At 37.4% G+C, this 26,445-nt stretch overlaps 1 long non-coding RNA gene across 1 annotated transcript in view; it reads right to left on the reverse strand.

Annotated features, from left to right (window-relative positions):
• The window catches only part of LOC120246604, a 40,945-nt gene extending 14,977 nt beyond the window's left edge, over positions 1 to 25,968 (reverse strand). The window contains exons 1-2 of the long non-coding RNA XR_005532083.1: positions 24,216 to 25,968; positions 18,595 to 18,738 (exon numbers count right to left, since the gene is read on the reverse strand). This is a non-coding gene — a long non-coding RNA (uncharacterized LOC120246604). The remainder of the gene's footprint in view (positions 1 to 18,594; positions 18,739 to 24,215) is intronic.
• Positions 25,969 to 26,445: the final 477 nt, after the last annotated feature.

The raw sequence follows: 26,445 nt of genomic DNA on the forward strand, positions 1-26,445 counted from the left end.
TTTATGATCAGAATAAAGGTCTTGCCATTCAGGCTATTTGCCAATACTATCATGTTTGTGAATAAATGGCATAAATTAAAGCTTGTAGCTATGCACTTATCTAACAATTTATCTTTCTCATTCTCCACTAAATTTAAATTAGGAAGATGGTGTCCTGGAGACTACTTCCTTATAAATCTCTGATTTAACCATGGACAATTGGACAATTATGGCAAATCATTTCACAGAATTAGAAAAGTCTTCCTATGTTGGTCAATTCTCTAAACACCATGCTTGTCCATAATTTTAATAATTAAGACACTTATAGTGTTCTAAGTCTTATTTATCTCTCAAAAATATACCATAGAAATTCTCCCAAGCCCACATTACTGACAGAGGAAAGGAGTTTGTGCATTGGTGGATACTATGAGATACAACTCAAGTAAAAGAAAGATGGTAATCCCAAGTACTAAATCTTATCATAATAGCTACCAATTGTAAGCTAACTTCAGTTCAATTTAACTCAATAAATATTTATTGAGCACCTGCTTATGTGCAGCACACTTGTTTGGGTTGTTCTCTCAATAGGAAAGTGCCTGGCATGTTCAAGTGACAGCAAGAAGGTTAAGAATGAGAGAGGGGAGGAAGTCAGACAGATAATGGAGCAGGATTAGGAATGGTTATAGGGAGAGGAGGCAGAGCACAGAGAGCCTTGTAGATCCTTGTAAAGCCTCTGGCTTTTTCTCTGAGTAAAACGTAGAACTATGGTAAGGTTTTGAGCAGAAGACTAAGATGATTTGACTCATTTTTTTAAAAATTTATTTCTGAGAGAGAGAGAGAGAGAGAGAGAGAGAGAGAGCGCAAGCGTGAACAGGGGAGGGTCAGAGAGAGAGGGAGATACAGAATCTGAAACAAGTTCCAGGCTCTGAGCTAGCTGTCAGCACAGAGCCCAATGCAGGGCACAAACCCACGAACCTTTAGATCATGACCTGAGCTGAGGTTGAACGCTTAACTGACTGAGCCACCCAGGCGCCCCTTGACTCATGTTTTAAGAGTGTTATTTTGACTATTCTTTGAAAATATAAAAATGAAAGAAAAAGAATAGAAGGAAAGAGAATTTTTTTGGAGGTCATTTTAGTAGTGTATGTAGATAAGAAATAATGGTAGTCTAAGCCACAGTGGGAGGAGGGGAAGTAAAAATAAACTCAAAAGGGAATTTCTGATTGATTGGATGTGGAGTGTGAAAACAAGAAGACCCAGTAGTGATCTTATGCGTTCTGGCCTGTTCTATTGTAATGATGAAGTTGCCGTTAGTTGACATAAGGAAGGTTTTGAGAAGGAGCAGATCACCAGTTTGGTTTTTGATACATGAATCTTAAGATTGCTAAAACAGATTGTATGTTGAACTAGATAGGTACAAAAAAATCCAATACCTATTTTTTTCCACATAAAACCCAATACCTATATATTTTTCTACATAAATACTTTTTTTGTAGGCAAAAATAAGGGGGGGCCTTAACTGAATGGTGACAAATCCATTCTTTCCAAATATCGTTTTCTAAATAATAAAAATATGAATAAAAAGAAAAACAAAATAAAGATCAATGATTTTGAAACTCCTCAGAAAAAAATGCTTCTATTCACATAAAATTCTAAATGCTTTTGAAAATTTGAGAACTAATAGCTTTATCACTATCAAGAGCTAAGAGCTTGGTTGGAAAAAAATAAATAAATAAAGGGAATGCCAGGAGCCCGGTAAAATCAAGAGTGTTCAGATAGAGGGGATTGACTCATCACAGATTAGATTCTATACTATAAAAACCTTCTTGGGATCTGAAAAATTAGTGATTACTATCTGAGTGTCCAAAAGCTATACAAGTGCCTCTGAAACATTTGAAAATAAATTAATAATATAAATTGAACTATATGAAATTGTCAATTACTTTCAACTTTTAAAATTTTGAACAATAAAATAGCAATTTAATATGGTCCAATCTAACATATGATAAGGTTGCAAAGAAACAATCACACATTAGACAAAAAGAATGCTTTCGTCATTCTTTTATGAACAATAAATATTAACCCTCCACTGCTCACACACTGGTACCAAACAGTAACTCAATAATTCATTTCAGCCAATATTTGTTAAGTTTTCACTCTCAGCAAGACCCCTGATAGATGCTGCTGGGTAAACAAAGATGAGGAAATAGAGAGCTTGGCAAGCTTACAATATAATGAAGATGAATAGGATAAGTACCGAAGTAACTGCACTGGAAGTTAAGAGTGAGTGGGATTCCAAAAAGGAAATTTCCAAATTTCCAAGTTAAAGAATATTTTCATGCAAAAAGTGACATTCAGTGGGAGGGGTGAAGGAGCTGGGATACTTCCAGTGAGATATAAAGAAATCTGAGGGAGACTAATTAACACTGAGCTTTAAAGCTGTGTTTAAGCATCTTTGAATACAAAAAGAAAAGAGGTCTTATGAAAGGGGAGCTTCTAGGATGTGCTTCGGACGTAAAAAGAACAAAGAGGAATAACCTATAAGGGCTGAGAAATGCTTCCAAAGCTATGCTAAACAATTCCCAGTGCTTTATTTATTTGTTTCATCTCATTCATTAATCACTTTGTGTTTCTGCAATCACTGTGGGGACCTAGAAGGCGAGAATCAACACTTACACTCCAATTTCTTTTGGAACAAATACCAGTTCAGGAGGTTAAGCCCACATAATACACAGGAACACTAAATAAACTTAATAACTATCTCATTAAAACTTGGAGGAATAAAATGAGTATCTCTGAGCAAGGAGTAGTATACTGTTCATTACTACTAACTTAAAATATGTAAACTATTACTGACTTTCTCTTTATTTAAAAGGCTGCCTTTACTGTGTTATTTTAAGAAGCACAAAATGTATTAATACTTCTATAATTCATAACTTCAATGATCTAATCTCATTTTTTCCCATAACTTATCAAATTCCTTAAACTTAAAATGGAGGTTTTTAAAATTCTAATCCTCATGAGTAGGACATGGATACTCTTGAAAACAATGTATAAGATACAGAGGCTAGTAGGTAAGTATATTATTTCTCCTTTTTTGGAAACCTTAAGCTATGTAAGTAACATGTCATATATATTTTTCTTATCAAGATGCTTATAAATATAGAAAAAAGCTTATTTTTAAAATCATATTTGCATTTGAATATTGAGAAAAATACAGAAGTTCTTCAAAAAGGGAGAATTATGAATAAAAAATATGTGGTATGTATGTATTATATATGTATTATATATTATATATGTATTATATATATGTACAATGGAATACTACTTGGCAATGAGAAAGAATGAAATCCTGCCATTACCAATAATGTGGATGGAACTGGAGGGTACTATGCTAAGTGAAATAAGTTGGACAGAGAAAGACAGATTACATATGTTTTCACTCATATGTGGAGTCTGAGAAACAACAGAAGACCATGGGGGAAGGGAAGGAGAAAATAATAGTTTGAAACAGAGAGGGAGGCAAACCATGAGACTCTTAAAGACAGAAAACAAACTGAGGGTTGATGGGGGGGGAGTGGGAGGAGAAAATGGGTGACGGGCATTGAGGAGGACACTTGTTGGGTTGAGCACTGGGTGCTGTATGTAAGCAATGAATCATGGGAATCTATTCCTGAAGCCAAGTGTACACACTATACACTGCATGTTAGCTAATTTAACAATAAATTATATTTTAAAATATAATAATAAAAAATAAAATAAAATTTCCAGACTTTTCTTTCTATAAAACTTGCACCTTGGTGAGGCTGTATCCCTAGAATGAAACACAGCAACTATCACAGACTTGCACATGATTGGCACTAGACAAACATTGTTGAATTGAATATGGTCTGATGAAATCTGTAACAAGTATGGACAGGACCAGTCTTAGTTGGGGAGTCAGGGAAAACTGAGGACAGAAACCCCTGCCTCGTAAGACCCTAAAGACAGAGGGAGAGGAAACTAGTGGGTGACTGAGAAACAATCAAGAGAACTATAGAAAGAATGAGATGTCCATCAGGAGGAGGTGGAAAAGAAGAAGGCTCTGCACTGATAGAATCAGAGAGAAATGGCAACTAATCCCTGCCTCACAGCTCTGGACAGAAGTCACTTGTGGCTGGTAAGGCCCACTGCTAAAACTTTATACAGGATAAATAAAAAATGCTCATTAAGATTCATTCATTTCATTGGGCACCTGTGTGGCTCAGTCAGTTAAGTGTCTGACTTCAGCTCAGGGTTTGTGGGTTTGAGCCCTGCATCGGGCTCTTTGCTGACAGCTCAGAGCCTAGAGCCTGCTTCAGATTCTCTGTCTCCCTCTTCTCTCTGCCCCTCCTCCACTCATGCTTGCTCACTCTATCTCTCTAAAATAAATAAATATTAAAAAAAAGAAAGCACTACTTATCTTAAGAAAAAAAAGATTCATTCATTTTAACCAGTTTGACAAACACTGAATCTTAAAATATTTCCAGTTAATCTCCTTGTTTTTCAGGAAAAAAAAAAGAAATTTAAGTTTAGAAAGGTGACCTGAATTATAAAAATAAAATTAAATAAATAATCTGTCTTTGGCCTCATAGGAAGGAATGTCTCTTAAAAAGAAGACTCAGTGCATACTGGCCATGTATTAGGCTAAGGCGTTAGTGAGTTGGGTACAGCTGGCCATAGGAGATAAAAGCAGGAGGGGTTGGGGAAGATGAGAGAAAGAGATAGGGACAGAGTGAGAAAGAAAGAAAGAGAGAGAGAGAGAGGAAGGGAGGGAGGAAGGAAGGAAGGAAGAAGAAAGAAACAAAGAAAGAAAGAAAGAGAAAGAAAAAAAGAAAGGAAGGAAAGAAGGAAGAAGAAGGAAGGAAGGAAGGAAGGAAGGAAGGAAGGAAGGAAGGAAGGAAGAGCAAGTGAGTGCACAATGGTTAGGAATAGATTCACTTTCTTTTTAAGTTCAGGTCTGCAGCTATAAATCCAGAAAAAGAATAGTCAGCTACACTAGTCAATTGGATTTTTCTCCATTAGGGACTCAACATATAGACAAAACAGATATTACCTTGGTTTTTCATCAAACCATCAGGTGGAAGAATGTGCTGGGTCTTTGCCAAGGCAGAAGGGGCAAACTGCAATAAGGAGTATCATTCTTCACCAAAAACTGTCCAGTTGCTGAATAGGGTGGGGAAAATGAGAACGAAAGACTTAGACTATAGTCTCCGTGTAACAATGTACATTGCCATTCTTTGATAAATGGAAATACAAATTTCAAAGATTAGTGAAGATTCTTATGAGGATTTCTGAAGCCAGAGTCCCTGTCTAACGCACACAGGGTAAGAGTAATGGTGGATAAGATAACAGGGGCCTGGGGCCCCAGCTTCTCGAGTATTTAGGGTAGCCTTGTAATATACATAAAGTCAGACTCATCTAGATTCAAACGCTAGCTATGTGATCTCAAATTAAGCATTTTAATGTCTCTCTAAAATGTGAATAAATTCCATGCTTCATACACTTATTGTGGGGCTCACTTGGTAATACACATGCAAATTTATGGCATACTTTTATGCACATAACAAGCACTCAATGAATATTTTTCCCCTCCTTTCTATTCATGCAGTATTGTATCCTACCTGGAAACACTTAATGTAAGGCTATCACATGAGAGCCTTCTAAGTATCTTTAAATCTAAGGAGCTGCAACAAGGGAGGGCACAGTAGGTACATACCACTTGCTAAGGCAGCAGAAGTCGTTTGGCAGCTGTTGTAACCAGTCCTGCCACAGATCCTTTCTGACCATGATGCCCTCATGATAGTGAATGTGAAATGGTTAAAAAAAAAAAAAAAAAAAGGAATTTGTCCCTTATGTTGCAGAAGTGGGAAGTAGGGAAGCAGGTGGAAATGTCTAATAGCATTTCATCAAACATATCAGGGCATTCTGTGATCTCGCCATTCAGAGGATCTATTTTCAGCTGGAGTGTCAATCAGGAAGTTATTGTTTCAGCCAAGAGAGTGACATTTAACTGCTCCCATTCCCACATCCAGAACCTATAACAAGGCAGAAAATATGGAAGACAGCTCTAAGATCAGAAAGCTAAGAAGTCCTAGCACCAGGCCCACACAGAGAAGGCTCATACATTAATACATAAAAATATTTTACAGAGCAGAATAATAGGAGCCAGAGTCCCCCAAGCAGTGCAAGTCACAATTTGTGACTCAAAATCTGAGCCTTAAGCATTTCACACTCAAACTGACCAATCCCATGGAAAAAGAATGGGATTTGGATATTCTTGAATTTTAATCTCAGTCTACACTTAACACTGGAAGGTGATGAGGATGTAATTTTATTCCTGAGCTTTGATTCCTTGGCTGCAAGGTGGTAAAATACCCGCATGAAAGGTCTGTTGTGTGGAGTACATTAACTTATTTTATAAAGCACAATGCGTGACAGACAGTTGAACTTGAACATGCTGCGGTCATGTGGAGCAGCCGCAGGGCTAGTAAAGGCCGACAGCTGGAGAAGGAGTCCTCAAATTCTCAAGGAACTAAAACTTCTGGACAAGTAAGTCCAAGTCCAAATGACTCAGAGAAGGCCAAGGTTTCTGGTGGGGAAATCCTACTCAGTGAATACAGTCAGAGGGCAGGAATGAGGCCAAAACAGCAGCCAGGTCAAGACCAGGGACCAGCTGGAATGGACTGGAATGGAAGTAAACCAAAAGTGAAGTAAAAAAGGATCCTGGGAAGTTACCAAGAAAAATCAATTGGTCCGTCTGCCTGAAACACAACCCTGACACTAGCTGATCAGATGACCTTGACAGGTGCCTTCATCTCCCTGTACCTCAGTTTCCCATTTGAGAAATGACAGGATTATATAGTTGATCTGGATAATCCCTTCCAGCGTTCAACACTCTGTGAACTCTTTTGTTAACCACTGTAACAACAGTGAGGGTCTCCACGGCATTGGGCACACCCAGCCTTGGCTGTGCAGAGGGCCAAAGAGGCAATTTGGAAAGTGGGAAAAAAAAATCTATCCTCAGATTTGCCCTAGGAATTTCTGCCCAGAGTTATGAAAAAAGATGAATACCAATACTCTGAAATATTTTATATGCTTATTCCAAACATTATAAATGCTTTGTGGAAGTCTGAGGTTTTCAAAGTCAAAACATAACCTATTTTGAAAGAAAAAACTTACTCTTCAGGTTTATGTAGTTCTTAAAAGTAAAATGGAGTCTGGAAATTTTTCCTCTGAGATTTCACCAACAGCCAAAAACAAATATTACTTCTTTGACAAATAACAGTTCTGTATTATGACTAAAAAAAAAATTCTTGTCATAAAAATCTAATCTTGGGGAAATATAATTCTCGCTGCATGAAATAGCAATAAAGGAACCAATATCTATCATTTCTGTCATTTATGCATTTAATTGCTTTACCAACAGCTCCATGAAAGGGCATATTATAGACGAGAAATGGCATTTGGCTCTCTCTTTTTGGTTTAAGGAAATTAAAGCAACTCTTGAATTTCATGCAAAAAAGGCAGTTATCTTTTAAGAGTTTTGCTGGTGAGTCCACCCAAAAAACTGAGAAATATGCTGTACTTGTCAGCTCTTGCAGGGCTATGACTGATACCAAGAGGAAATATTTTCAAAGCATTTGATGTCAGAAGTGAAAATAAATAAATTCCTCATTTTTGAGGGTCCCAAAGTTATAGCCTGCTACCCAGATCTACCACCAGTGGCCTTGCCCTTTTCTAAGGCTGGCATTCACCTATGGTAAGATAATAAATTTGTATCATTTTAAGTTAAAAAAGTCAATTGCTGCTTCTTCATTACATCTTTTCATATAACACAGGTTTTCTAAGATGCTATAGGTACATAGTTCTTCCCATATTCTCTGGGTATTCAAAAAAGAAAAAAAAGATGACCAGAAGTCATCTTTATTACTACTATATTACTACGATAGTAATATCATAAGTAGAGAAAAGGTTGCCCAAACTATTTAATGCTTAATAACTTTTGTAAAGTTCATCCTAATACATAAATCAGGTCCTTAGAAATGTTACACTCACTTCTCCACCAAAACTCTTTCTTGGACATTTTGATTGGACAAAGTCTGAGAAAAAAAGTGGCCCATCATTACCAAATTGACTTCCAACAAGTATAAATTATGCCTCAACTAACTCTGTTATATTATCAAATGGTGGAAAAGTGTAGAAATGTGAAAAAAGTGTTGACATGTCTTTTTTCAAAGGGCCATACAAGTCATCAAGGGTTGTCAGCATGAGTAATTCTGATTCCGTCATGAGACATATAATGTGCCTGACATATTATAAAATTAATTGTTACATAAACATACAAACACAAATAGGAGTAATAACTCTGGATCACAGGAGTAATTAATTATAATACGATAACCTTAGGTATATACAAAGCTAATATAAACAAAAGTGGAATAGAAAAAATAATCTCCAGACTTACAAATCTCAAAGATAATAACATATTTTTATATAGATATGTATTAAAAAAATAGCCCTGAGACAATGGAAATATTTGAAGTAGTTCATAAAACATATTCAGTTATGTTAATGATTTTAATATTTTATTATAATTGCAATAGCTGACATTAGGGCACCTGGGAGGCTCAGTCGGTTAAGCGTCCGACTTCAGCTCACGTCATGATCTCACGGTTTGTGGGTTCGAGCCCCGCGTTGGGCTCTGTGCTGACAGCTCGGAGCCTGGAGCCTGTTTCAGATTCTGTATCTCACTCTCTTTCTCTGACCCTCCCCTGCTAATGCTGTTTCTCTCTCTCTCTCTCAGAAATAAATAAAACATTAAAAAAAATAGCTGACATTAGCTGAACATAAAATAAGAACTAGATTCCATATTCAGTACCTTAAAATGTATTATCCTAGGGTGCCTGGGGGGCTCAGTCGGTTAAGCATCCAACTTGGGCTCGGGTCATGATCTCACGGTTCATAGGTTTGAGCCCCCCAAACCTGGAGCCTGCTTCAGATTCTGTGTCTCCCTCTATCTCTGACCCTCCCCTGCTCATGCTGTCTCTCTCTTTCTCTCCCTCACAAATAAATAAAAACATTTAAAAATTAAAAAAAAAAAATGTAGTATGTGAATACAAGCCATGTGAATCTGGCTTCAAGTGGCCGAAAGCGATGATGGCTGAGAAAACTTCTTCAAAATTTACATGAATTCCACTTCAAATGTCTTCAAATCAGAAGTTATGACCCCAGTATAAGACGAAACTTTTTAATTTTCAGGTATTTAAAATGACCACTTTGACAATGAGATAGGGATGGCATACAGCCATACAGACTGGACACAGCTTTCTACTCTTAACATTCCCTAACCATGGAAACTTGGGTAAGCAGCAATCTCTCCAACCGGCCTGGCTCAGAAGAAATGAGATACTTAATAAGTAACACTTCTCTTCCTTCGCAGAGCAAAACAAAATTTGCACACACACACACACACACACACACACACACACACACACACCTTCTCTAGCCGGTTTCGAGAAGGTAATGCAGCCCTTAAAGGATGGGCTTATTTCTCACTGTGGCTCACACTGCTGAAGTGTGACTTAAAAGCTGTGATGCATCTGACAAGGCCAACATTACTTGGGGCTATACAGAAGAAAGATTGGTTCTTTCCTATTCCACTTCTAATTCAGCCTCAAGTTTCCTTTCTCTCTTGATATGTTTCTTTATTACCTTCCAAATTCAGACTCTTACTCACAGGGTCGTTGTTTTATTCATGAACATTAAAGCTAATCCATTGTTATCCTAAAACACACTTTGGTAATCTCTAAGGGGAGTAAGAAACAATGATGTTGGGAGGGGACCAGTGAGCAATCGCCTACATCTTATTTTGTCTATTATCTGCTGCAGTGTCTTAAGCAGAAAATTCTCAAAACCCTTTTCTTGTGTGTGATGATTTCAGTAAAGGAAGCATGACAAAGCAGCTTGCTTTTAAAGAGAAGAAAAAGAAGCTGTGGTTGATTCCCATTAGAAATCTCATTTCATGAGCAGAGTGGGTTATCCTAATCATAGATCAGAATTTGGTCCCAGGGGAACCCCCAGCTGACCTCACAGAAGCTTCCTGAAGCTAAAGCCCTTTCATGCTGTCACCAAAATGCTGACCTGCGGGTGTCCTCTGAAGAAATGCCCACGCTTCTCTCTGAAAACCAAACATGCAGTTCCAACACCACTGGGTTTTTTCTTCAGCTCTTCTGAAAACACTTACAAAGGTGCTGCTGCAACACAAATTAACTTCTTTAAAATTTAAGTAATTGGTCAATAAAGTTTATTCTGAATGAACATTGATTTGCCATCTAGTTTCCTCAATCTTCATAATACAGTTTTCCAGGCAGCTCTCTAATTCTCAGATCTGAGTAAAATTACTGTTCATCCAGAGGTCTCATTGTGACATTTGCAGACTCTTTTTGTTCTTGGCTTTGTTCCTGGCTTTTTCCTTGGGTGACTGAACCAAAACTAAAAAGGAGGAGCAAAAAAAAAAAAAAAGAAAAAAGAAAAGTATAGCAGGGAGAGTACTGGAAAATCTCTCAGAGGAGGCTGAAGTTTACTTCTGGCCTTACCTCTTTCTAGCAATTTAAGATTGAAGGGTCACTTTCTCTTCTATGAAATGGGCACAGTACTTGTTCTGTTTACTGTTTTTATAACAGTAACCCTATTTCAGTTTTGTAAAGTAACTGCAGTTTAAACAAAAATGCCAGTCATCCTTGATAAAATGTGATGCCTAAAAACAAACCAAAAAGTATATACACACACGTAGCATGGGAAATTTAAATTTTTTGTCATACTTTATATATTAGATTACATGACCTGTATATGTCTTTCTTATTTAAAAAAATCAGGATTTACTTCAGAAAAATCTGAATACTTAATTCATCTGAATACTTTAATTCAGAAAAATCTGGGATACTTAAAAGAACTACATGAACAAAGTTCCTGATTTACTCAAAGTCTATAAATAGCTATTAACATAAATACTATTCCTACACATTAGGAATTAAATTTAATACAATTTAATCCAAGTTAAATAAAATTAATCCAATTAAAATGGGAAGAGGACATGAACAGATATTTCTCCAAAGAAGACATCCAAATGGCCAATAGACACATGAAAAGATGCTCAACATCACTCATCATCAGGGAAACACAAATCAAAACTACAATGAGATACCACCACACACCTATCAGAATGTCTAAGATCAAAGACACAAGAAACAACAAGGATGTGAAGAAAAAGAACCCTCATGCATTGCTACTGAGAACGCAAATTGGTATAGCCACTGTAGAAAACAGTATGGAGGTTCCTCAAAAAGTTAAAAATAGATCTACTCTATGATCAAGTAATTCCATTACTGGGTATTTAACCAAAGAAAATGAAAACACTAATTTAAAAAGATACATGCACCTTTATGTTTATCACAGCATTATTTACAATAGCCAAGACATGGAAGTAACTCAAGTGCCCATCTATAGATGAATGGATAAAGAAAATGTGATATAAAATAATATTATTCAGTCATTAAAAAGAATGAAATCCTGCCATGTTCAACAACACGGATGGATCTAACGCTAAGTACAGTAACTCAAGAGAAACACAAATACCATATGACTTCACTCATATCTGGATTTTAATAAGCAAAACAAACAAAGAAAAAAAGAGACAAACAGGGGCACCTGGGTGGTTCAATCAGTTAAGCGTCTGACTTCAGCTCAGGTCATAATCTCACACTATGCAAGTTTGAGCCTCACATGGGGCTCTGTGCTGACAACTCAGAGCCTGGAGCCTGCTTTGGATTCTCTGTCTCCCTCTCTCTCTACCCCTCTCCCACTCATGCTCTCTCTCTTTCTCAAAAATAAACAAACATTAAAATATTTTTTTAAAAAAACCAAACAACCCCCCCCCAAATTCTTAAATATACAGAACAAAGTGATGGTTACCTGAGGAGAGGTGGGGGGGGGGGTGAAATAGATAAAGGGGATTAAGAGCACAGTCCTCGTGATGAACACTGAATAGTGTACAGAATTGTTGAATCACTATACTGTACACCTAAAACTAATATAACACTGTATGTAAAATTACACTAGAATTAAAAATAAATAAAAATTTAAAAAAGTTTTTAAAAGTAAACCTATTTAAAATCATGGAGGAGTATTTTCTTTGCTATTTTTCTTTTTTACTTTTTCGTATGCTTTTATAATTGTCACTTTTATAAGGCAATCAAAATGTGCATAGCATGTCTTCTTTATAGAGTTTGGAGGTGATTCTTTTGCATGAGAACCATCTCCAGACTTGATTTAATTGTTCAAAAGCAGAATTATTTAAAGATGAAAGTCAAAGAGGTCATAACATAATAATACACATTTTCTAAAGGATATCATTACTTCAGATATCAAGTGGTTTGCATAAGCACATTAATTGCTTCAAAGGTTTATTATTGGCTGATTCCATGAACAAAATAGTAGTAGTTTTTCAACCATGCAACAGGGACTTCCACAAAAGTTGTTTTCTACTTAAATGATTTCAGAACTACATTGGATTGGGGCAGGAGACACTGGGAAGGGTAAGGTAAAGGAGAACACGAGTCTTCTAGCTCTGCTACAAACTACCTGTGGACCAATGAAATATTTTGCATGAATAATCTAATCAAGTTGAATAATTATCTTAAAGTGACTTTTTCAACCTGGACTTTTTGGCATGTTACTGTGCTACCCCAGAGGGAATTTATCTTAACAACTTCCTAAACTACACAGGGAAACCACGTGCAGGATCTCAGGGATCCAGTAAGTTATCCACCAGGTTAACTCAGCTGCTGATTTAAATTATAGCAGAGAAGAGTTTAATAGTTCTCAACTGTAGTCAGTGAGCAGTCATTCCACAGCCACAGAGTTAAGAAGTTTATTTGTAAGATCTTATACCAAGATAAATCCAAACATGAAAAAAACTGCCTCAACGATTTTTGATGGATATGCCATAGTTGGATTTAGAGAAACACCATTACTTACTCTTTTGGTCTAAGCACCAAGAATCCTGCTTATATAGCTGTCTACCCCATTTGACACCAAAAGGTGAAATAGTCAGCAGTGGTTTTAGTCTGGGGCAAGGAATCATAGGAAGTCTCCTCTATTTCATTCACCTCGATTGTTTTGTTTTTACAAATTATATTGTTTTCATAATCACAAAAAAGTATAATGATACAATAAAAAATACTCCTAGGCTGAAACAGAGTTGAATGGGTAATTACAACTTTTTGCCCTTATTTGTAAAAAATAAACAAAGAAAAACAACAAAACATAAACCTGGGGAGAACTGTCTAAAGATATTTTATCTTGAACGGGAAAGATTCTAGCATAAAACGTCATTATGTGGGACTAGAACAAAACAAAAGCATTAGAACACATAGTCTGTACTTGGGTATCTATCTGAGAGAACTTCTTTAGTACTATAAATTGATAGAGCATATCAACTAATATCCTTCCTCATCACTCTAGTTGCCTCCAGGGAAGTAACATTGAATTGCTAGTCAAAAAACTGTCCATGGACTGACTGCCCACTGTGTCAGCATGGTATGACACGCCAAAAATACAAGGCACAACTCGAGATCTCTAGTGCTTGAGTAAAGAATGCTACAAAAGAAAACATTAGGGAACACAGGACAGGGCCAACATTGTGACACAGACCACAAGAACTGTTGGGAAGCTCCACCTACTTGTGCCATAGGCTGCAAGGGAACACTGAATTCTTGATCCCCACTTCCCTCTGCTCAATCAATCTTATACACCACTGCCGGACCCGCCACCTCAAAGTGCAATTCCAATCACATTACCCTTTCCATCCAAAACTTGAGTCTCCTACAATGAATTATTTGTTTGAAAATCTCTACTTTGACATTATGTTGGTCTTCCAGCCATCTACCAGCATCCTCCTGTTATCTCTTCACTTCAAAAGTTTCAGGGTCTAGGCAGGCCTATTGCAAAACTACAGAGAGTATGAAGAAGAGGCAGGACTATCTAAAGACGTTCTGATTATAAATGGAAAAAGAAATATTGTCAAAGTAAGTCTATAGTCCCCAGTAAACCTGCTGGGCCTCCACACTGCAAAGGAGGCCACAATAAGCCCTTTTCTTAGCACCATTTCTTTCCCTTTCTTTTTCCTTGGACTTCAATGCTCATAAACCCACATCTTCACCTTCAAGGCTGATCTTCAATCTTCTTCCTCTAAGAAGCCTCCCAAATCTTCTCAAACCAGATATAATCTACCCTTTCAAGCTCCATAGCTTTGGCATTTATATTACTGTTGTTTAAAAATAATAATGTATGCACCTAAATTATGTTCTTTACGAAGCAGAAAGTTCCTTTCAATTAGAGAATTTCTTTCTCATCTCCAGGTACACTGTGTTAACCCTGTTAGGCACTCAAAACATTTATAATAATCTAAAATAAAAACGCAACCTGAGAGAATAGTTTTTAAAGTACTGCTTATGAGTTCCTTATAATCAATATGAGGCATAGAGTCATGTGCACATAAAATGACTTTTTACAATAGTCCCACGGGAATTAAATAAATGGCAAGACAGTCTATGTGGTAGTGCCAAGTAAATGGTATACCAGCAGAACATAGCATCAGTTTCAGAGGAATGTGTGAGACCACTGAGGACTGGGCTGGACAGTCAAGGCTTTGGGAGGTGGGATGAGATGGTACCTGAGCTAGGGATTGAAGGCTAAAGAGGGTCTGGATATATAGGATAGCAAAGAAGGTATTTCAGGACAGAAAGTTCTGATGTGTGACCATGACAAATTCACCTAGCCTCTCTAGGTGAAGGTTCTTATCTGCATGATGGAACCATCTAAGTGGATAATCTCGAAAGTCTAATTTCAACAGTATGGAAAAAGGCATAGTGCATGGTGTGTTTGGAGACAATACGTCATAGAAGTTAAAAGTGTGGGTACAGAAATCAGACAGACCTGGGTTGGTCCTGGTACTGCCACTTCCTGCATGTATGACCTTAGAAAAGTTGTAGAACTTATTTAGACCTCAAGTGCTTCGTCTATAAAATGAGAATGATACAAATAATACATACTCCATTAGGCTCTCAGAGGATTAAATGAGATAATGCAGCAAAATACTTTGTACAATAGCTAGCTTTTTTAAATGCACAGTAAAATCTAGCTATTATTTTTATTATAAGAAATATGCCTATTTGGGAATCTATAAGATCACTGAGTTAGACTCCTCCTAATTTCCCAGAACTTAAAGCTAAGGACCAACAACCAACAACAAGCACATTCTGAAAACCCTTGAAACGTCAGACACTCCTTAAAGGCTTTCTAGAGATAACTAAGCTACGTTATCTACCTACAACCATTACCCAATGGCAATCTACGCTAGAAGAATGTGCAGTGGTGTGGATAGAGGAATGGAGGAAATATCAAAAATGTTAAGTCAACTGCCAGGGCAAGAGTTTCATAATATTTTCCTCTCTCCTCTCCATAAAAGGGGGAGGAGTGTTTAATCTTCCCCAAAGGCCAAGTGAGGTGGCCTCCAAGAGATTTACTGAGTATATAAGGGTAACTGATTTTTTATCTCATGATTGGAAGTACATCATATTTAATATTAGATGATTTGCCTTTGAAACCTCATTGAGCTGAGAAGAGGACGGGGGACATGGGGATAAAGAAGGGATGTGGCTATAGAGCAGCTAACAACCCCACAATTCGGTAAGGAAAACATAAAAGGCACTGACAATGAGTTGATAGTAGAGAAACAGAGACAGCCACAGAAAGATTACAGTGGCCACTGTAAAGAAAAAAGGACTCCCCCTTTCTCTTTAACACACCAAAGGATCTAGAACCAGGGAAGGAAAATAAAGAGGAGGGCAAGAATAGGCAATATCCTACCATCCTGAACATCTCCAGGACACAGATTAAGCCTATTAAATGGAAGGGAGAAGACAAAAGTAGAATTTTATTTATTTATTTTTAATTTTTTAAATGTTTATTTATGTTTTGAGAGATAGAGAGAGAGTGTGTATGAGCAGGGGAGGGGCAGAGAGAGAGGGGAAGACACAGAATCCGAAGCAGGCTCCAGGCTCTGAGCTGTCTGCACAGGGCTTGAACTCTCAGACTACAAGATCATGACCTGAGCTGAAACTGGACACTTGACCAAATGAGCCACCCAGGTGCCCCTAAAAGTAAAACTTAAGAATTGCACTAGAAGGGACTTTATAAGAACTAGACTGACCAAAAAGCCATGGAACCTGATGGGCTTGTCTTTTAAAGAGCTTTAGCTTGCTGAAGAAAGTGACTAGAGAAAATATGATTTCTCCCCAGCAAGGGTGTGTGCCCCCGACAAGGTCAGTTATAGGTATAATCAACCTAGAGGAACAATAAGATGTTATATTGCACAGGTAAGCTGAGTCTAGATTATAAGCATCTTGAATTATTAGCATTTGAAATTTATACTGAAGGTCATGGAGAACATCTAAGGTTTGGCACCAGGTCAGTGCAGACCTTCATGGGGATTAATTGAGCTGTAGTGTGTACGGTAAATTAAAGATGCAGAGCCTAGAGACATGGAGCCTGGAGAGGAAGTTGTTACAATAAGTCTGATGACTCATAGTCACTGGGGCTTACACCCATGTGATGACTACTGAAATGGAATAGAAGGGACAGACAGTAATGATGTTTGGCACACACAGAATTTAAAGATCTTGGCAACCATCTAAATCTGGAGATAACAATAAAGGATAACTAACTTGATTTAAGGCTTTTGGACTTAATCATGATTACCATCATCCACTACTAACACCACCACCTCCCTGCATCTTGTATTGGAAAGAAAGAAAAAATAAGCTATGAATGGTAGTCATTTTAAGAGAAAATATGAAGAGAACAAGGTGGATGGCCCACAGTGATTTCTCCTTTCCAACTCACAAAATCTTTACTCCCAACCCTACAACTTCCTGCCAATGCTGCTGTTACCATCACCACTTGTTCTCCCTGATCTTAGAATAAAGCTGGTGTAGCAGGATGGAACTTACTGAATGCTGAGGCAGAGATAAAGGAGATACATGGCTCGGTAGGACATTTGACTGTGAGTCCAGAAACATGACCAATGAGCCAGATTTCCTGAAGCTTAGATCAGAGGACAGTGTGACACATCACAGTAGCTGCTCTCTGTGGGTTCCCTTGAAAATTTTTGGCTTCATCCACTTCACACACCCACTGTATGGACATTTCCAACACTACCAGCTGTAGAAACCAGCAGCAGAGGAATATTCCCCTCACATATTTTTTGACGGGTAAAGAGGTGCATAACTACAAGTTGAAGAATTAAAGCATCAGCACTCAACTCTGTAATAATAACTCTCCTAACTTAGCAGGTTGATGTTGGGGTAGGCCATTTTACATGTTTGCTATAATCAAGATGCTTGGTGAAGAAGAAACGACACAATGTCACTGTTTCCCATTTCCAGAATTCACAATTTTAGACCTGAACCAAGGTCACAGGCTCAGACCTAGGGAACCTCATGGCCATCTGCTGCCACCTCCCAATTTCATCCATTATTCAGTCATTCCAAATATATTTATTAAATGCCTAGTTGTGCCAGGCCCTGTGATCTCAACTGGATATAGCAATAAACAAAATAGATCTGCCCTCAAGGAGTTTATAGGCTTGTCAAGAATATATCAAAGACATAAAGCATAATGTTATATCTGATTCAAATGACCAGAGGTTCTTCTGGGAGTGATCAGCCAGCACAGATGCAAAGAGTCAGAGAATGCTTTCCAAAATTCAGACATAAGCTAAACATAAGGGAAGAGGAGTGCGCCAGGGAGAAGCAAGAATTAATATTCCAGGCACATGCAAATTCTCCAAGGCAGGAAAAAACATGGCTGAACATGGCATGAGCATATAAGGTCAGTTAGTATTAGTGGGGACTAGAGAAAGGAGGGGGTGGGGGCCGACCAAGGAAGTGGGGCAAAAATAAGGAGGTCAGAAAGACATTCTAGGAGCCATATCATAAACAAGGGCATTTGTAAAAGGATTTGATGAGGAATCCGAGCCGTCAAATATATTTGGTGAGGCAGGTAACTGTGAAGGTTAAATGAGAATGAGTTAAAGGGGAATATGATTGGCAGCTGGGAAGCCACCTGGGGAGAACAGGGATGGCTTCTGGTAGCAGAGCTGGGAAGAAAGGAATAGATTCCAACACTGGTGTCGAGAATGATTTGCAGGCCTCAGTCCTAATTATATGTGAGACATGAGGGAAGGAACAGAGTCATACTTGAGTAGATATATGTCATGATGGTTCAGAGCAGAAGCTCTAGTTCTCCCACTTATTAACTCTGTGGCTTCGGCCAAACTTAAGTCCCTATCCCTTCATTCGCTCATTTGTAAAATGGCAATAATGACAAGACCTGCGTTATAGAGTGGTTATGAAGATTAAATGTGGTAATGCACATTATGTGCTCAACTATCACCTGGCACATATTAGATGCTCATGTCATTTAGGATACAGACTCACTTGCTACAAGAGAAACCCCCAGACCATGGTGGCTTACATACGACAGAATGCATTTTTCTTAGATTCAGGTGTGAGCACTTCTAGGAAAGCAAGCTGCAAGGCCACAGGCTCTTGATCTTGTTGCTCTGCCATCAGTGAGCTGATGCATTCATGCACATGGCTCATGACATTTCCATTCCAGCTAGTGGGGGAAAAAAAAGGAAAAAGAAAAAAAAAGGTTAAAAGGAACAGCATGCACAGCTAAAATTCAGGAGTTGTGTCATTACAGAAAAGAAGAGAACGCACATCAGGGGACAGTTAGCAGCTAGCAACATTCGATGTACATCAGTGTTATATAAAGATAGAAAATAACTGTTTGAATGAGGAGACTAATGGGAAAAAAGGGGAGACCTGGTGAACTAAGACATAAAATAGCTCAAATGTTTTGTCTAAATCCTTCTCGAATGAAAATTTGATCTCCATGTAATAAGGATAGCAAGAGAATTAGTTAACATATTTGGAACAAAGCTACAGGAACCCCCAAATATTATTAAAGAACTGTTTTATTTTTTTAAATGTTTTTGGTTTATTTCTGAGAGAGAGAGAGAGAGACAGCGTGAGCAGGGGAGGGTCAGAGAGAGGGAGATACAGAACCTGAAGCAGGCTTAAGCTCTGAGCTAGCTGTCAGCACAGAGCCCGACGTGGGGCTCAAACCCACGAACCATGTGATCATGACCTGAGCTGAAGTTGGATGCTTAACCAACTGCGCCACCCAGGTGCCCCAATGAACTGTTTTCTAGGAGAGGAGAAAAATATCCTGATATTCAGGTAAAAATGAATAAGCTCATAAGGGAGTCATTATGGATTCCTCTTTTTATAAAGCAATGTATGACATGGAGTAAAATAATGATTTTCTTCTACTCATGAAATATCTCCACAAAAAAAAACCCAAAATCATGAATGCTTATACCAGTGTATGAACAACTGTTTTTAGGTAGTTCATTACCTATGTGGTATCTTACCTGAGACTAACAACCTAGAAACAAGTGGCACTGGCCCCTTCACGATTACAAAGGTTTGTCGCCTCCATGTAGTGGTCCTCTGTGACTGTAGGAACCGTTGGTCACCCACTGCACTAAAAATTTATAATTTTCAAACCCCAAACTCTGACTGAAGATCTTTATCTTGGATCCAATATGGTGGACTAACAGTTACCTTTCTGTCCTTAAGATTATTCTTGTTATTAAATCTGGGTCTCAGTGAAGTCTCTATAGAAAATCTCACTTTTTATATACATCCTTGAGTAATGGAATTGAGTCTATTATTCAGAATCTATCTTATTTTCATCTCTCCAGACTATAGGGGTCATTTTTAGCTCTTTACGGTTTGGCCAGAAGCAAAATCAACCATCCTAACTGCCTATGGTCTTAACAAGAGAAGATATATGACTTTTTGTGGATAGGGCACTTTCCCAAGCAAGAATACCTTGTACATTAGGCAGAGAGAAGGACTCTACTGGGGCAGCCTGCACACACTATGAGGTCTCCCTGAGCGCCCCTCTTCTGACCCCTGAAGCACAGTTAACAACATAAGCCCAGCATTCAGCCTCCAGTTCCAGGAAAGATAGCCCAGGGCTTAGATGAATCATTGTACCTACAGTTTTTTATTAATTCTTTTGTTATTAAGAACTGCCAGTCCAAATGCCCTCTAGCTGCATTTTTTGTGTGGAACAATACAATCATGTAATACAATTTTTCTGCCCATTGCTACTGAAGTGAGATTGCATTGAAATGTCCTCCACCCTTCCCTGCCTACTGCAAATACAGTCAGGTGCTCAGTGGAGATTTCTGGGGATTAGAGAGCAGCAAGTTGGCCATTTTCTATTCAGAGATAGATTAATGTGACAGAGGTTTGTAGTATAACCTTGAACGAGGAAAAGACTGCACCTTAGCAAAAGACTGTAGGCATTATTATTTTACAGGAAATAGAATTTAAGTCATGTTAATGGGCAGGAAGGAAATCAATCCTCACAGTGGCAAGGTGTATTTATTCTCAGACACTTTAGAAAAAAACAACCACGATCCACAGAACCAATGCTCTGCCCCCATTCCACCCCAACCCTCCTTCAACGACTCATAACTTTCCGGTCTGCAGTTTTCTTCAGAAGAGAAAGCCATCAACTCTCAGTGGATGCCTTGAGGTTTTGGAATTACTAAGGAACTAGTTCTAAAGTGATTTTTGTTAATCCATAGAGAAGTAGGGGCACTGGACAGGAAGGAACATAAGAGGGGCTTAGGTGATGAGAGCAACTGCATCAAAATTAAGCACTGTTAATATTTTACCCAGTAAGTAAAAATTATATTTTATTGTAGTTTTAGTTTTCATTCCTAGTACTACTACAGATGACCATATTTTCTCATGTTTATTGTTCACTTTTCATTTGCAGTCTTCTGTAACTGCCCATTCATATCCTTGGGTTTCCAGCCCGATGTTAAATAATAGATAATGGTAAATGTCTTTTTCCTAAATTTATAGGAAATTCCTCTAGTGTTTCTCAATGAGTATGATTTCTGCTGTTAACTGCTGATTTAAAAAAAACTTTTAAAATTAAGCATATTTCCTCTGATTTACAAGTTACTAAAGATGCTCCTCAGAAATGGAAGTTAAACTTCATCAAAGGGCCTTTCTAGCATCTATCATATACTTTCTCTCCTTAATTATTGATGTAGTGGATTATTTCAATAGATTTCCAAATGCTGAGCCATCTTTGTAATCTGAAATATAGCACAGTGTTGTTTCAATATTGTGCTAGATTATTTTAGATGGCTATTACTAATATTTTTGTTTCTATGTTGACATAGGGGATAAGTCTGCAAATTTCTCTTTTTTGGTGCTCTCCTCCAACATTTTTGGAACTAGTAACATCCCATTTTCATAGTATGAATTACTAATTTGTATACTTTCATCTATGTTTTGCAATAGCTTTAATATCTCAATTTTTTGTGCCTTACAAGTTGAATTGGATTTGCCGACCAAATATCTGGATCTGATACCTATGGGTCAGGGCTGACAAGGGTAGAGAGCTCTTTGATTTATAGTTTCTAATTATTCTTTAGAGTTTCTTTAGTTATAGTTTCTAACTATTCTGGAGGAAAAATTGCTAATTTTCTTCAGGAAAGGTATTCATTTGAGCTATATTTTCAAATTTGTTGATATAAATGTATAGTTAGTATTCATTTAAAATGGTTAAATTTCTTCATAATCTGAGTAAATACTTTCTCATCATTGATGTTGCGTATTTGTGTTGTTTAGATTGTCTCTTTAAAGAAATAGCTCTGAAAAGAAAACAATAGCTCTGAAGATAAATATTTTCTTTTCCATTTCACTAATATATGCTCTTATCTTCATTAATTCCATTATTCTTATTTCTTTAGTATTGCAACTTACCAGCCTTCTGAGGTAGAAGGTATAGCACATACATTTTGAATTGTTTTGCTTTCCAAAAATAGTTTTAATACATTTTATTCTTAACTGCTATTTATTTATAAACATTAACTTACTGTTATAACTGTGATTTAATAACATCATAATTTCAAAGTACTAAATAGGAATAATTGAAAAGCTTTCATTACTTCCCTTGCTACCACATAGTTTTGGCTTGCCTCTTTAACTTGAGTGTTTAGAAGAATTTCTTTTAAAAATGCTTTCTATGTGGTTATTTTACTGTCTTCCTTTACTTTGTTGTTTTACCATCTTTTAGTCATTGATTTCTTGTTCTGTTGCTGTAGTTTCAGGATTTCCATGTTAGGGGATGTATTGACATTTTTTTCTTTTGGCCTAATATATAATCAATTTGTGTGTGTGTGTGAATGTTTTATAGTCAACTTAATTTTAAGTGGAGACAATTTTTAGCAATTTTCTATATTTACAATTCAAATGAAATGAAACAGACACATAGAAATATAATTTTAGAAACAGATTTTCAAAGCTATACCAAGAAAAATATAGCCTGAGATTTAAAACAGATTTTGATAGATCATTAAATTATGGAGCTCAGCAGTCCCCAAATCTGAGCCTTCATCGTCCTTCCTACCTAAGTCACTGTTAGGGACTGAACAGTGTCCCCCAAAATTCAAAAGTTGAAGTCCCAGTTCTTAGTACTTCAGACTGTAGCTCTATAAGGAGATGAGTCCTTTAAAGAGATGACTAAGTTAAATGAGTCTCTTAGAGTGGGGACCTAACCCAACAGGACTGGTGTCCTTACAGGAAGAGACACCAGGAGTGAATGCACATGAGAGGACATATTGAGAAGACGGTCATCTGCAAGACCAGGAGAGTGGCCTCAGAAGCCTTGAGCTTGGACTTCCAGCTTAGAGAATTGGAAGAAAACAGTTTCTGTTGTGTAAGCCACCCACTCTGTGATACTTTATTATGGTAGCCCTAGCAAACTGATACAACCATTCATAGGGCACAGTTCCCATATACCCTTTATAACTGAGACCAAATGCATTTGTTACTATCAGCCACACCTGCACCACTGCTTTTCTTAGGGTAAAGAAATACTTCTTAGTATTCATGTGTTTATCAAACATTAAAAAAAAAAAAGGTCCAAAATAGATTTTACTCATTATGTAACTTGTCTGTTCCCAAAAGATATTAACACATTCCTTTACTTTGCTCATTCTTTTCTTTCTGTTTAAAGTTTATTAGCCTCACAGCTGAACAAACAGGTCACTAGCTTGTCCAAGGCTATGAATTCAATCTCCTAACTTTTGGTTCCACGTCACTTCCCACTCACAGAACTACTCATTTCAAAGACTTAAAGATTTGTCTAAAGAATTTACTTTTCTCTCCAACCCTACAAATATAATTTTATAAGCAAACAACTATCCTTCAAGCTTTTGTGAAAATGAACATTTCTGAAGCCCAGAGGTCTGATATCTTTTCATCTAAAAGGAAGCAGGATTACTTTAAAACAACACAATCTAGGAGGAGGGTATTTTTCAGGCATGTCTATACCTACAATTCTGAAAATGCTATTGGTTTATACAGCTAAATCCTCTTTTGGTGAAAAACAGAATTTCTTAGCTCTGAAATATTTAAAGACATACCCAAGGCAGAAAGAACATTGAAAGTTTAAAATTGAAATTCACTTGCTACAGGAACAGCTCGAGGCCTGTATTACCTTCAATATTCCTTTGACTGAAAGCCATTATATAATTTCACAATAAGTCTTTGCACTATAAATCACTGGAACTCATATTTAGTAGCTTTCCTTTGAAGGGACTGAAATGAGAATGGGATTGAGAAAGAGTGAACAAGAGAAAAGGCATTTGTTGTTTTTTCCTGTTTAACATAACTTTTATTATTTTTTACTTCTTCCAGGTCCATTCAAGATAATGCAAATAGGTAAAAAGAAAGAAGATGTCCATCTATAATCTTACCAGCCCCAGTAAAAACCAATACTGCTAATTCAATGTACATATATCCGATTTTATACAGACATAAATATTATTTTTAACTGCAATTGTTTGAATTGTATTGGTTGCATGTCCCTAGAAGAACTGTGGTAGGATTTGAGTGCTAGTCATTCACCTGAGTGAGGACATCAGGAAACACAGGCAGAAAGGCAGAAAAGTGAGACAGGGAAGACAAAGCAGCCAACAGAAGGTACATTACCTGGGAAGTCATCACTGTGGATTCCTGGATCTGATCCCAATAAGGAACTCTGGGAGTCAGTACGGAGCACTGTTCTCAAAGTCACCTCAGCAAAAGAGTGAATAACCTGGGCAGTTTGTACATGACCTCCATCAATTACTGGGCAAGTGCTCATCCAGGAGCATTATTCTTTAGCACTTCTGGCCTGCTAAGCACATGGACAAAGAAAACTCAGGCAAAGAGAAGCAGATGCTGGCAATGAAAAGTCAAGCAAGCATCCACTGAAATAGTGAGGGTGAAGGTATATGGCTGTGACACACACAGCATCTACCACAATTCACATGTTGTATGGTAACCTGTGGCATTTACATATTATACCTTGAATTTCTCATATGACATTAAATAGTCTGAGTATGATGTTAATTGTCATTCTTTTTGTCTGCACATTAGGCTATTGAGGCACTACATCAACCTCTGTTGACATCTGGGGTTTCTATGTTTCATTTTAATATACTGATTGTGACAAACATTCTTATATTGAAATATTTTATGCAACTATAGACATATTATTATTATAAATAGATACACTTGAAATCACTGCTCCAGCTCCACAAGATATGCAAAATTTTATGGCTTTTGATTTGCACTGCAAAGTTGCTCTCTGGAAAGATTATATTAAGTTACACATTAACAATGTGTTTTATTTCTATTGTTTTCTGCCCAGTATTGACCAAAAGGGACAGGGCTGCCCCAAAGGGCCATCATGGTGATGGTGGGATGGGTATGCTCTAACCCAAGTGGGTGTAGAGGACAGAACATTCAATCAGATGATTTTCTCCAGCCTTAAGATCTAATATAATTTGCCTTTTAGGTCTTGGACTTGCTTGCAATCTGTTACCCCTTTCTTCTCCCCATTTCTACTTCTTGGAATAGGAATACCATCGTATTTTGGAAGCACATCACTTGTCTGGTTTCACAGGTTCAGTGAGAGGAGAATTTTGCCTTAGGAGCTGAATCTTGAATCTCACCTATATTTGCTTTAAATGACACTCAGATAAGGTTTTGGACTCTAACAGACTTTAGAGTTGATAAAAGAATGACTTAAAAGTGTTGGAGCTGTTGAGATGGAATGAATGTAATTTTCCTGGGAAAAGGACATGAATTTGAGAGGGTGGGTGCTATACAATGAATTGTGTCCCCACATACTGAAACACTGAGGGTGGGATCTTCAGGATGAGATTAGCACCCTTCTAAGAAGAGACTTAGAGAGCTTTCTGTCTCTTCCTCTACCATGTGTGGACACAGCAAGAAGGTAGCTATCTTCATGCCAGCAAGAGAGCTCTCATCATCACCTTACTAGGGTGGCACTCTGATCCTGGACTTTCCAGCTTCCAGAACTTTTAGAAATCAGTTGTTTAGGCCACCCAGTCTATGGTACTTTGTTACAGCAACCTGAGCAGACTAATACATGTGGTTTAATTCCAGGTTTGATATTTGATGCCTCCTAACTATGTACTGACAGGCACAGATATACCAGGTGAGAACAAAGTTGAAAGCACAAGATAGCAGAGCTGGTAGGATGTGGGGAGCAAGCGTAGGTGAACCCTGACTGATGCAAAGCAGGAGACAGCACAGGCCAAGGCAGATATATTTCCCCCTTTTAACTCTCTTCCATGCACTGAGGTGGGATTCCTGCTTACAATCTTCTGGGAAGTACTGAATGTTAAGCAAACATGTCCACTGAGCAACCTGTTAGGTCCATTCCACTCACTCTGCTCCTTGCTTCACTTCTTTTTCTTTATCTTCTTACCACACACACATGCTTGTATCTCTTCAGGCAGCAACACTTTGCTCCTCAGGCTCTCCTTTCTAAAGGATCAATGTTAACAAACATACTTCTTATTAAGATGCTACATTTTGATTGAAAAAAAAGTCCAAAAAACTTCCAGAAAACAAAACTATCATGTGTAAAACTACTGAATTGGGTCATTTTATGTCTGAGATGGCGATTCAGATACTATTATCTTTTTGAAAGGAAGCAATAAAGTTTTCAATCATACCTTTGAAAAAACCATGGGCTAATAATAATACACTTAAATATATTTATATTCAAAACTATATTCAATTAATGTGAATTAATGCCGAAGTATAAATTTGATGAGAAGTCTCAACTATAGAGTTCTTGAGCATATTCATTTTGCTGTTTATCACGGACACAAATTTATTTTAAAAGAATTGAGCTGAATGTGCA

This window comes from Hyaena hyaena, unplaced genomic scaffold, assembly GCF_003009895.1.
Source record: "Hyaena hyaena isolate Hyena2069 unplaced genomic scaffold, ASM300989v1 scaffold_479, whole genome shotgun sequence".
NCBI lineage: Eukaryota > Metazoa > Chordata > Mammalia > Carnivora > Hyaenidae > Hyaena > Hyaena hyaena.